A 12128-nucleotide genomic window follows, 5' to 3' on the forward strand; every position below is an offset into this window, starting at 1 on the left:
TTTCTTTTCGGTATTACCACAAACAAGCTACGAATCTGAGTGCAGGAGCTGTACGTTTCCATAGACACGTCAGTGGTTTACTGTCGTGACTCTCGCGACCAGCACTGAACACGCACTTTGGCCGGTACAAAAAAGTTGTTATTATTTTAAAACTTTTATCAGCCTTATGTAGGCTCTACAACAAAGGAATTGCTGATGTTTAATTTTTCTAATAGATCATTTGTTGGTAAAGGGTGAGAGATCTGGAGAGCCACATGATTTTTGTCAAAGAGCCAGGTGTGGCTCAAGAGCCATGGGTTCCCACCGCTGGCATAAGGTCATTATCATTAACTCAGCCCTCATGCCATCCCAAATGTATATGACTTTGTGTCTTTATTGTTCTTCAAGAACAAAAATCAAGATGGTCAGAAAAATCATTTAGGGCCTGCAAATTTGACACTTCAAAAAACCACACAATGACAGAAATCCACATAACCCCAGTTGATGAATAAATGTTTTCTGAAGGATGTGTTTGAGAAAAATACTAATATTTTAAACATTTGAACTATAAAGCATCACTTCTGGTCAGCTGTCGTATGCAGGAACACATTGTTTTACACACATATTTTGGGTATTTTTAGTGCTTAATATAGAGTTACTATGTTACTTCATTAGTCTACCCTCATGGAAAACATGGTCTCACTTTATTTTCTTTATTTTAATTCTCGCTATTAACAAACCATTAACTACGACCTTTGTCTCAATAAACCCCTACTTTGCTGCTTAACAATAGTTATTAAGGTAGTTGTTAAGTTTAGGTATTGGGTAGGATTAGGGATGTAGATTATGGCCATGCAGAATATGTGCTTTATAAATATGAATAAACAGCCAATATGTTAATAAGCATGCTAATAAGCAACTAGTTAATAGTAAGTTTTGGTCCCTGTACTAAAGTGTTACCAAAAACACCACTGAAAATTTTTCCTGCGATTTTCATGACCACTGCTGTTTGTATGAAGTACAGAGTAGGATGTTCCAGATCAGTCACTTCTGAGGGCACATTTCAGTCAGGATGCTGCCTTGGAAGCAATAAGATCCTCACTGGGTTGTGGAACAGAGCTTTTGTGTTATTAAAGATTTCTCTCCGAGACATGAGTGATTTGAATGGATTGGTTCTCTTAACTTTTCACCCTCTGCTGAATTAACATAACACTAGCCAGGAGGGAAGAGTGTTGCCTGGGAAACGAATTGCCACCGTTTGCAGTGGGATCAGAGTTGCAAACTGCAAAGGGTAAAACCTTTAGCATCGGGTAAAAGACAGGCCCAGACGGTCTTACGCCTGTCAGAGCCTCCAGAGAGAAGGGAAATAGAGTGGTGGAATTGCTATGGCAGTTGATTGCATGGCTTTAAAAAAAACTGAGAGATTAAAACACTGCATAAAGTCACCCAAAGGTAATCTCATTTTATCTGATGTGACTGCAGAGTTCTGGCTTTTTTCTCTGTAGGAATTCTCAGTGGATTTGTGATGGAAACAGAAAAGACCTGAAATCCTGCGAGCCTTACATTGGTCTTGTCGTCAGAGTGAGCCGAGTCTCGGATGGCAAGTGATTTGCCGCTAATCAGCCGGACCTGTTCTCGGTGGGGAACGGCCGCTGATGAGAGCCACAGCAGATTAAAATGACACATGATTGTACATTGCGAGAATTTCGAAGTGTCTGATATTATAGCCTGGCTGCACGACGATTCCCCACACCCAGCTGTTTAGTGGCAGCCAGAGAGGAAGTGCTGTTTTTGGCTGCTGATCCCATCCAATTGCAGTCGCATGATGACAATGACATTCCTCACCTTCGTTCAGAGGTGTGTGTGTGTGAGTGTGTGTGTGTGTGTGTGTGTGTGAGTTTTACAGCAAGAACCCAATTAAAGCATGTTGGGGGAAGGATATCTTGACCCATCCCAGCATTAGTGAATGACAATAGCTGCATTGAGAGAGACGTGACTCCAGACAAACTGATTTCCAGGTGCTAAACAGCCTGCAACACCTAAACGCCTCCTTGAGAAAAGGGAAGGAAAGAGACGGGGGTCTAACTCATGGTCTGAGATATTAAGAGAGGCAGAGGAAGTGCAGGGATGTGGGTGGAAGGATGATTAGCAGCAGCGGTGCTTCGTGAGGAGGGGAGCTGGACGCTTCTCGTGCCAGCTGTGAAACAAATGGTGTTTAAATGCAGTAATACAGTAAGGTTGGAGCAAAGGATGGGGATTTGCACACAAAGACTGACTGACAGATGGAGAGGCAGCCAACCTTTAAGAAAGCAGAGGAGAAAGAAAGACGAGTTAGATTAATAGATAGACAGAGCCAGGTTCAGGCACAGAGGATCTTTCGGGAGGCGTTATACGAGATTTTCAGGGGTCAGAAATGAGCAGGTGTTGCATCAGGGAGATTTGCAAATTGTGGGTGTCATGGACGTGGACGAGTGTAATAATGTGTTTTTTTTAATTATAATTAAAAAAAAAAAATCTTTCTCCAGCTATGAAGTTTTGTGATGTGTTCAGAAACTTTTTAATTCAAACAAGTACAAGCAGTCTGTGCAGTTGGTTTAATTTGCATCTTTGTTGAACCAAACATGTACGATTGAGATTTTTGTTATAATTTTTATATTTTATTCTATTCTGCTTTTTTTAGCATTTTTTTGTCCAGTTGAAATATTTGTGCTAATATTGGATAGTTTTTTATTTTATTTTATTATTTTTATTTTAAAGTCAAGTCACCTTTTTCATTGCACTTTATACAATAGACATTGTTTCAAAGCAGCTTCGCAATATTACATGGAAAAGTAACAGAACTGATGACCAAAAATTAGGCAAATCCAAATTCTGCTATAAAGCAGCTGTAGCAAGAGAATGGGGTCATGATTCATCTCCAGTCAGTTCAGTGTTGATTCAGTTCTGTTCAATAACAGCTTCAATGTTGCAAAATTAATCATGAACAGATTTTATTTCAGCTTTAAAGTAGAAGCTAATAGTGTCATTATTCATCTCAGTTCAGGTTTTGTTCTCACCCAATGTCATTTCTGAATATTAGGTGTCTTTTAGACCCCAGCTAAGCAAGCGAAAGGCGACAGTGGCAAGGAAGCCAAACTCCATTGGTGACAGAAATTCTTGGGAGAAACCAGGCTCAGTCTGAGAACCATTTTTCCTCTGGCCTAAATGAATGAACATGGTGTGATATTTATTAAAACAACTTCCACTCAAAGGCAAAAGCTTGCTTCTAGAATGGTTTAATTTAATTCTCACCATTTTTCAAAACACATTGAGGTTATGTAAGTGAACTTTGTTCCGTGAAAATAGCAAAATCTCTTTCCTGGCAAATTTTTATTTTCATTTTATTTCTTTTTATATTGACTCCCTACCGTACATATGCAAATGGCCCAGGTTGGCATTCTAGTTGTTCCACCGATGTGAATATTGAATACAGAACTGCTCCGCAGCTGCGACAGAAAGAAAGAAGAGTGGTAAAACGTGTACACACCATGAGGAGAAGGAAAGTGGGAGGTAAGAGGGCAACTGGAGTGGCACACATCAAAATTGCATTGAGAGGAATGGAAGGCATGAGACAGGGAGCAAAAGAGAGAAGCAAGCATATTAACGGGCATTAGCAGTGTGCAGAGACACCCCTCCAACACCCAGTGACACAGTGAACTGCAGGAAAGGGGGGCCAGCGGAAGAGCAAGCATGGAAATGAGCACCTGGAGCTTATTTATCTAAAAGCTTCTTTCAGTTCGCACTTTTTATGGCATAGCAGGAGCTGACTAGCAATAAAAACCACTTTGTGAATCAATTATGTCCCTGGAACGGTATATGGACTATTTAATTGTACTGCTCTCCATCCTGTAACTTTGCTAATTGCACAGCACTTCCTTCAGCTGGGCTCCCTCTCAAGTGCTGATTGCATGTTACTTCTTTCTCTCTTTCTGTTGTTTCTAGTCGTCTAATCCTGTTCTTCTCCATAAACCCCATTCCCAGACGCAATCTGGGGCAGGTAGTTAATAATGCACATATTTCAGACCAAGTGTTTCATGCTGAAAGCGCAGAGACTGTGACATTTCTTGATTTATTCAGGTGCAAGCCTTTTCTGAGAAAAGCCTTCTAATAAAGCATAATTTTTGAGGTCACGAGGTCCCAGGTGCTGCTTTTTTTAAGCTCTGCTGAAAGATGTTTCATGAATGGCGTTAATAAAAGTGCCGTTTGACCCTAATCAGGCACACAATTGGTCATTTTAAAGCATGCAATGACCATATGAATATCTCATTTTAGTCTCAAAGGCAAACTGTGAATTAGTTGAACTTTAAACCGCACAAAAGTTCAGAAATCCTGCTGCGATGATGCAGGGGTCTGATTATGGGAACCTGAATAAAATTTCTTCCTGACTGTGATCGGATGCCCATTGCAAATGGAGCAGAAGTGGAGCAAGAACAATCCTCATTTGGACTTGGCACCTTTGCTATTGTATCCGTCTCAGCCTGCACCTATCATTTTTTAAAGACTGGGAGATGGAAAGAGAAGATGATGCTCTGAGAGAGAGGCAGAGGAAGAGAGCAAGAGAGGGCACTTAAAATCCCAGATGGCTAAGAGGACCTGTCAGAATTAATGGTGCTGTATCAGGTGAGAAAGGAGGTGTGAAATTGGTCAGAGCAGAATGTTCTCCAAAATCACACATGATCAGTCTTCCTTTATCTGACCTCAGCGAGGGACAATAATGATGAACTGCACTCCTAAAAACACCTGATTGTGGATCATAATGGCGAGTATGATTAAATACTAGATGTTGGTCAAAATAGCCATACGTGTAGTTTCCCCAAAAATTATTGGCACAAAATCAAGTGGCATCTGCAAACCAACAAGTTTAGAGAGATGCCCTAACAAAGCAACCACTTGTTTAGTTCATCAGTATAACTATGAAGAATCTTACCAACAGTTTTGGTTCCATTGACTTCCATTGTATTTTTTGTCCATGTAATGAAAGACCATGGAAAACAGACTTTCTTTTTTTCTCTGGAACACAAAAGAATATATTCTGAAGAATCCTGGTAAGTAGTTTCCAGTCCAAATGACTTCAACTGTATTTTTGTTTTTGTCTATACAATGGAAATCAACGGGAACCGTAACAGCTTGTTTACTGACATTCTTCAAAATAACCTCTCTTATGTTCCACAGAAGAAGGAAAGTCATACAGGTTTGAAACGACATGAGGGTGAGTAAATGATGACAGGATTTATATTAATTACAGATTAATCATAAATACAAGGGATAAACAAAGAGCACTTTTTATCCGAAAGTTTACAGATAGGCCATCTGTTCTCAATTCCAGTCCTTGCACCCCCGCTCTGCAAATTTTGTATGTTTCTCTTATGGCTTCAGATGTTTGTTCTATTCGAACATAAGTGCCCTGCAAAGTTGACATTACAGGATATTCCACGATGAATACAGTTCGAAGCGAACATGTGCAAAACATGAATTTAAGTTGTATTTATTTACCGAGGTATATGGTGTCACACTTGTCCGTGTGTGAAGACGTTGCGCAGTGCAAATCTGTGAATGAATGTTCCGAAGTGAGGTAAACTTCAACAGATTTCCAACAGATTGCTCTGGCAATGAACACTGTGTAGGGACCATGTCAATGGGAACACAGTTCATGCACGGAGCTCACTTCTAACGAGCTGATTATCTGAATTAGGTGTGTTAACAGAGAAGAGAGACATGCAAAATATGCAGAGCTGGGGGGCACTAGGACTGGAATTGAGAAGCGCTGAGATAGGAAAATCATAGTTTTTCCATTTTTTTTTTTTTTGCCATTTGATTATTACTGATGAGATCATAGACAGTGGCAGCTTTAATAGGCTGCATTCACACTAATGCACAGATCTATTTAAACATATCAGTTGTTTTGTCCTGTTCTGAAAACAGAACTAATTGTTTACATCAATTTCATATCATAAAGGTGAATGCAAATGCACTTAACTGCAGCTGTGAGCTTCAGGACAAGCACAAAGTGCACGTGAAAGTCTGTCAGTGCGTGAGTTTTGTGCATCTAATATGTAGGCATATGGCATAAATGAAAGCACATCTAAAGTAAAAGACTAAAATAATAGTGAATGGAAGCATAGTCAAGCAATAGCTTACACACGTGTCTCACAGTGCATATCCTGTGCAATGAAGCCCGCCGCGATTGTCTCTAGGGCGCACACGTGCCATGTGCGGGAAAAAGCTAAGCTCAGATTTTAAAACAGAGAATGCAGTTTTTAATACTCGTGTGACAAGCGCGTATGCGAATAACGTCAGAAAGCTATAATCGATTATGGTCTATTACTGCATCGATTACCGCATCGCAATGCAACGATTAATTTCAACACCCCTAATGTAGACCTCATCATCCTCAATAAGGTTAACCATTCCACCTTAACTACCCCACGACTGCTGTCAGACACAGAGATCTCTCATGTTGTCAGGCACACTAATGCTCCGTCCTCTCTTAAGAGGCCTTTAAAAAAGCCAAGCGTGATGCTGACACATGGCACAGTGGAAAAAAAAGCCTAAAAGGCCTGTTCCTGGCAGCACTGTCCAAATCAGCTGTTGATTACAGAGAAAACTGGCAATTCACTGGTGGCTTCTGTCAAAACGCAGACACTAAGAGTCTTTTCTGTGGGAGGACACAGCACTCGGTGTCGTGATCTTTTGTTCAGTTCTCTGGCCAGGTGGTGCCTTGAAGTTGTTTTGCATTTTAAAAGTAGAAACATTTTAACGGCTTTATTTTCAGCCCAAGTGGCAGAATATCCCTTTGCATTCGCAGGTCATCCAGGCTGAATTCACCTTTCCTCACAGGATGGTCTTATCTCATCAGTAACCCTTTGTTATCTTACCTGGATCACACCTGTCCCTTTGTTCTGCAATGGAAAGCTGGGGGAGTAAATGACTTCTAACAGATTCTTCAGGTAAGCAGACCTGCCGGAGCCAACACTCACACAAAGCCAAAATCCTCCACAGGACTGCTCTTCGGTTAGACTATCAGGAAACACATGGTCATTATCCCAATAAAACACCATATCTCCATTTTGCATCTCAAATGCAAACTTTACCTATTGTAAAATTTCACTCATACTTAACCAGAGCTCTGTATAACACACTCTCCCTCTCTCATGAAAGGGTGTTATTAAGATAAAATAATACGTTAAAAGATTATAAAGTGACACTGGCATTATTTAAATAGTGAGAGATTAAGAGTACAATGGTGCCTCACACCGTGTCCTATCCAGGTGCAAAGTTTGCAGTGACATGTAATTTGTCTGTCCACACTGAAAGCAAAAATGCTACATGGCACAGTAATAGCCCATTAGAACATATTTGATATTTAGTCAACAGTTCGCATATGGTTAAGGTCTGGTAAGGGCACAGTGTTAAACCTGGTTTCTTGCAACATGTCTTTTTTCTATTCTCTCAGAAGGCAAAGTGTTTACACAACATGCCACATTTACTCCCAATGGTAACGTGTTTAATGTGCAGCTATTTTAATTTTTGGACCAATCAGATTTTGCTGTGGGCAGGGCAAATCAGTACTGTAGAATTGGCCAAATTTCAATGTATTATTTGAAGTTAAAAATTAATTGGTCACATGGCACAGGAAGTTAAATTTCTATCTATCTATCTATCTAAATATCTATCTATCTATCTATCTATCTATCTATCTATCTATCTATCTATCTATCTATCTATCTATCTATCTATCTATATCTTGTTGTTAAATTAGTTAAATGAATTTAATTCAGTGTTACTTAATTTTATTTATATGTCCATGCATTTCAAAACTATTCCGCAACATGCTTGGTATGGTGATTCAACACATGAATTGAAATGAAAAGTGATATCTTGGATCATTTTTAAATGAGTTGTTTCTATTGACAACAGCCTGTATACACCGTCAATATAACTTCTAGTCAAATTTTAGCCAAAATAAACAATTGCTCACAAAACACCTCAATTAAGAGCACTTGTGCTGCTGACTTGTATGGAAAACATACATCCCTCTTTGACCTTTACTGCTGTGCCTGAGGCCACACATTGGCATCAGCCCACCTGCAGTGTGTGTATGTGTGTGACCCTAAACCCGACTCACTATTTCTCAATCTCATCAGATCACATCAGCAGCTCTTTTTTCAGCTTGATATCTATTTGTCCTTGCCCTCCTCCATGCTCTCCATCATCACGTTGCCCTCGCGCTCTCAATCTCTCTTCCTCCCCCTCTCTATCTCTTTTTCTCTCCCTCCCTCATTCTGTTTCTCTGTCCTCTGACCACCTGACACCTTTTCAGATCCTTTTGGCAGACAGCACACGTTTCACCTGGCAGCGGAATTCAGTGATCCAGCCCTATCGATGGCAGATAAATCAATGTTATCTCTTTTTCCCATGCCTCTGTTTCCATCGATTTCTCTCTGTTACCTTGCAGGTTGTGAAGACTCGAACCTCGCTCAATTAAACTGCCTTACTTCGCCAAAGGAACAAACTTTAACATAAGGATGAGGACAAGATGAGAAGGGAAAGATCAAGGAAGAGGGTAAAAGAAGGTTGCTTCTGTTCAGATTTAATTCCTCAATGCAGCAGAAATGTCAAGTGACAGTTTTGTCAGAATGAGCAGTTTTTCCAAATCACAGATGGGACATTTTGCCATTGTGCATCTCAGAAGCTGGTGAGTCATATAAATGCTATTTACTGAGACAGCCTTCCTGTATAGTAAAATCTCATCAATCAGAGAACAGAGAGTTGTAGGTTTATTTCACCCATACACATATATAGTATCTTTAATAGATAATAAAAGAGACCAGGGCTAGTTGTCACTCTTTTTAATCTGTTTAGATCTTTACTCTCCAGTGAAACTATACTACAAATACATTTACATATTTATAAAAATACCCTGCAATTGTACTATTGGTATACTAAACTGGTATACTTAAAGTCTGCTAAAGTGAAACAACTAATGTTGTGCTTTTTGCACTTTTATTGTGTGGAAGTAGTGCTGAAGTCCAACTAAAGATATACTGAAGTATATTTGATTGTGCTAATGTGGAGTTATTGCAAGTATATACATCAGGTACACTTTAAATATCTTGCATTTAAAGATCAATATTGTTCAAAGATCATACAGCCTCATCAATAATGACGTTAAAACACATTTTAGGCTTTAGTTTGGAAAGCAAAAAGACAGAACACATATTGACAAGTAGTGAGGCATGTTGTCTTAGCACAACCTTGGTAAAGGAAAAGTTCACCAAAAATGAAAATTAGCTAAAATTTACTCACCCTCAGGCCATCCAAGATGTAGATGAGTTTCTTTCTTCATCAGAACAGATTTGCAGAAATTCTGCATTACATCACTTGCTCACCAATATATCCTCTGCAGTAAATGGGTGCCATCAGAACAAGAGTCCCAGTCTATCGACTGACATCTTGTGAAGGGAAAACCTGTGTGTTTGTAAGAAACGAATCTATTATTAAGGTGTTTTAACTTTAAAACTTTATCCATAATAATGCTTCCTCCAGTAAAAAAAAGTCTATCCCCTGTTGTCATCTCACATGAAAATCCACCAACATTTATTTAGAACTCTTTTGGACTGTTCTCACTTGTTGATCTGTGCATATTTCTCTCCAGATCCTGACCAGATGACCTTTTCACTGAAGAAAGCAATATTATAGATAGGAGACTCATATTTTAAAGCGACGATTTAAAGTTAAAAACATATTAATAATGGATTTGCTTATTAAAAAACACAGCTTTGCACTTCACTAGACATTAATTGATGTATTGGAGTCATGTTGTAGATTGTTGTGATGGTTTTATGTCATTCTGACGGCACCCATTCACTGCAGAGGATCCATTGGTGAGCAAGTGATGTAATGCTACAGTTCTCCAAATCTGTTTTGATGAAGAAACAAAGTTACATTTTCAGCAAATTTTTCATTTATTGGGCTATTCCTTTAAACAGGCTTTTTAAGCAAAACTGAAACAGCAAAACAATCATTAAACTTGAAACATCAAAGATGGAAAATGGTACAGTACAAAAATAGCAAACCAAACAAAAATCAGTAATCAATAAATTGTATTAAATTACAATATGAAACAACTTTCCCCATATACTGTATGAACTTCTGACAACTAGCCCAAATATTCTCCATTACTGCAAGTCATATGATTTGTCTAACAATGAGCTTTGGGTGCATTCAAGCATTTTAACTGACACAACAATTAGTTTTTGTAAAGGCTAGAAAATAAACAGCTGTTAACCATTTTGGTTGTTTTCAAGAGTGAAGCTTCACTGAAGAAAACAAACCCCTTTGCTTTTATGTTCTTGATAAAACTCAACCTTTTAACAACCCCCATATCAATATTACTATTCGCTGATTTAAAAACTAAAAGATTTTCACACTGACCTGACACGGATGCCTGCTGGGCTGATTTGAGATGTGAAAGGCATGGAAAGGCATTAGTCAGAGCTGCAGGCTGCTGTCAGAATTCTTCCTTAGGCCGTCAGCTTCTCCCCATAAGATCAGCCTATAGGATCTAGCCTTCTCTGATGATTTCAGTGTCAAACAGTCAGAATTACTGAAGCTTAAGAAGAGGTTAAATTGCTTTGAAAGAGATAGACGGCATACTCTTTTATGAAATAGAATAGAATAGAATAGAATAGAATAGAATAGAATAGAAAAGCTTCTTTGAGTTTTCAGTGTGTATGATTAAAACTAAACCAGTGTGTTTAATGTTGTCTTTCAATGCCACACTTTCCTATCTGGTAACCATGCAATCTCATCTCTCTGAGAACAATCCATCGGTAATCAATTGAACTCCAGCTATGACATGCATGTGGGAGAGCATTTTATCTGTTGATTTTATAAGCAGATGACTCGACTAACATTCCGCATGTGCTTGCTCAAGTTTGATTGGAGTGGACGCAATTTGCAATAAAGATTGAACGCGAGCAGTCTGGCTGCATGAGCGCGCATAGAAGCGATGAATTATGTATGCGCGAGACAAAACAAATGTGTCAAATGTCATATTACACTGGATAATTTCCCACTGGCGGAAAAGCAGCATTTTAAACTGAGAAAAGGCCGCAAGCGTGTATGTCACAGAGTCACAGAAAAATGCATAAATCATATTCAACTCAGCTAATGACCAAACTTGCAACCAATCACCATATTATTATGTGATTTGATTACTTTTTTAAAAATAATTAGTAGTAGCTTCACAATATTAAAAGGAAGGTCGACAAGCCTAACTATAAAGAATAAAATAATACAACCTTTATGGGTTGAAGGTATATGAGTCTAAGGATTTTAAGTTTAGCTGTTTTTTCATAGTTAGATTTAATTTCAAAAACAGCAGCTACTAAACTATTTCTTGCTATGGTTTTAAACCTATATTTAACCTCAGAATGATTTCAAAGTAAGTCTGATTTTGTGGTGGTTGTGCTTTAAAATGAAATTATTATAATCTTAAATTAAGGGATAAATGATTTTAAAAGTCTGACAGTAATCAGTTTTGAGTAGGCCTACTACTGTAAGGTTAACGCTGTCTGGTTACAGGTTTTAGCTACAGTACTTTAATAAAGTAACTGAAATAGTTACACTACTTATTGCATTTTAGATTTGCATTACATTACATTTATATTTAGTCATTAAGCACACGCTTTTATCCAAAGAGACTTACAAATGAGGACAATGGAAGCAATCAAAATCAACAAAAGAGCAATGATATGCAAGTGCTTTGACAAGTCTCAGTTTTTTCTATTATTATATAATAAATAAAAAGAAAACAGATAGAATGGAAAAAGAATAGAGCAAGCTAGTGTTAAAGGAATTTTTTGCTTTTGTTAATTGTATAATAAAAAAAACCTTCCCCTAAACTGTTAGCATCTTTTGATGCTAACAGTGCTACTGATACTTTCTGCTCCACTCTTACATCTTGTTTAGACACTGTTTGCCCCTTGTCTTCCAGGCCAGCCCGTACCACCCCTTCAGCCCCTTGGTTATCTGATGTTCTACGCGAACACCGTTCTAAGCTTAGAATTGCTGAAAGGTTGTGGCGCAAATCCAAAAATACTACTGAC

General features: G+C 38.5%; 1 protein-coding gene across 1 annotated transcript in view; it reads left to right on the forward strand.

The window, feature by feature from the left end:
- Positions 1-8453: 8453 nt before the first annotated feature.
- Positions 8454-12128, forward strand: part of LOC122134268 (protein FAM222A-like) — a 60615-nt gene continuing 56940 nt past the window's right edge. The window contains exon 1 of the mRNA XM_042723606.1: positions 8454-8581. The gene's annotated coding sequence lies outside the window, so the exon portion shown is untranslated. The remainder of the gene's footprint in view (positions 8582-12128) is intronic.

The sequence above is a fragment of the Cyprinus carpio genome, chromosome B5 (genome assembly GCF_018340385.1).
Source record: "Cyprinus carpio isolate SPL01 chromosome B5, ASM1834038v1, whole genome shotgun sequence".
In the NCBI taxonomy this organism is placed as follows: Eukaryota; Metazoa; Chordata; class Actinopteri; order Cypriniformes; family Cyprinidae; genus Cyprinus; species Cyprinus carpio.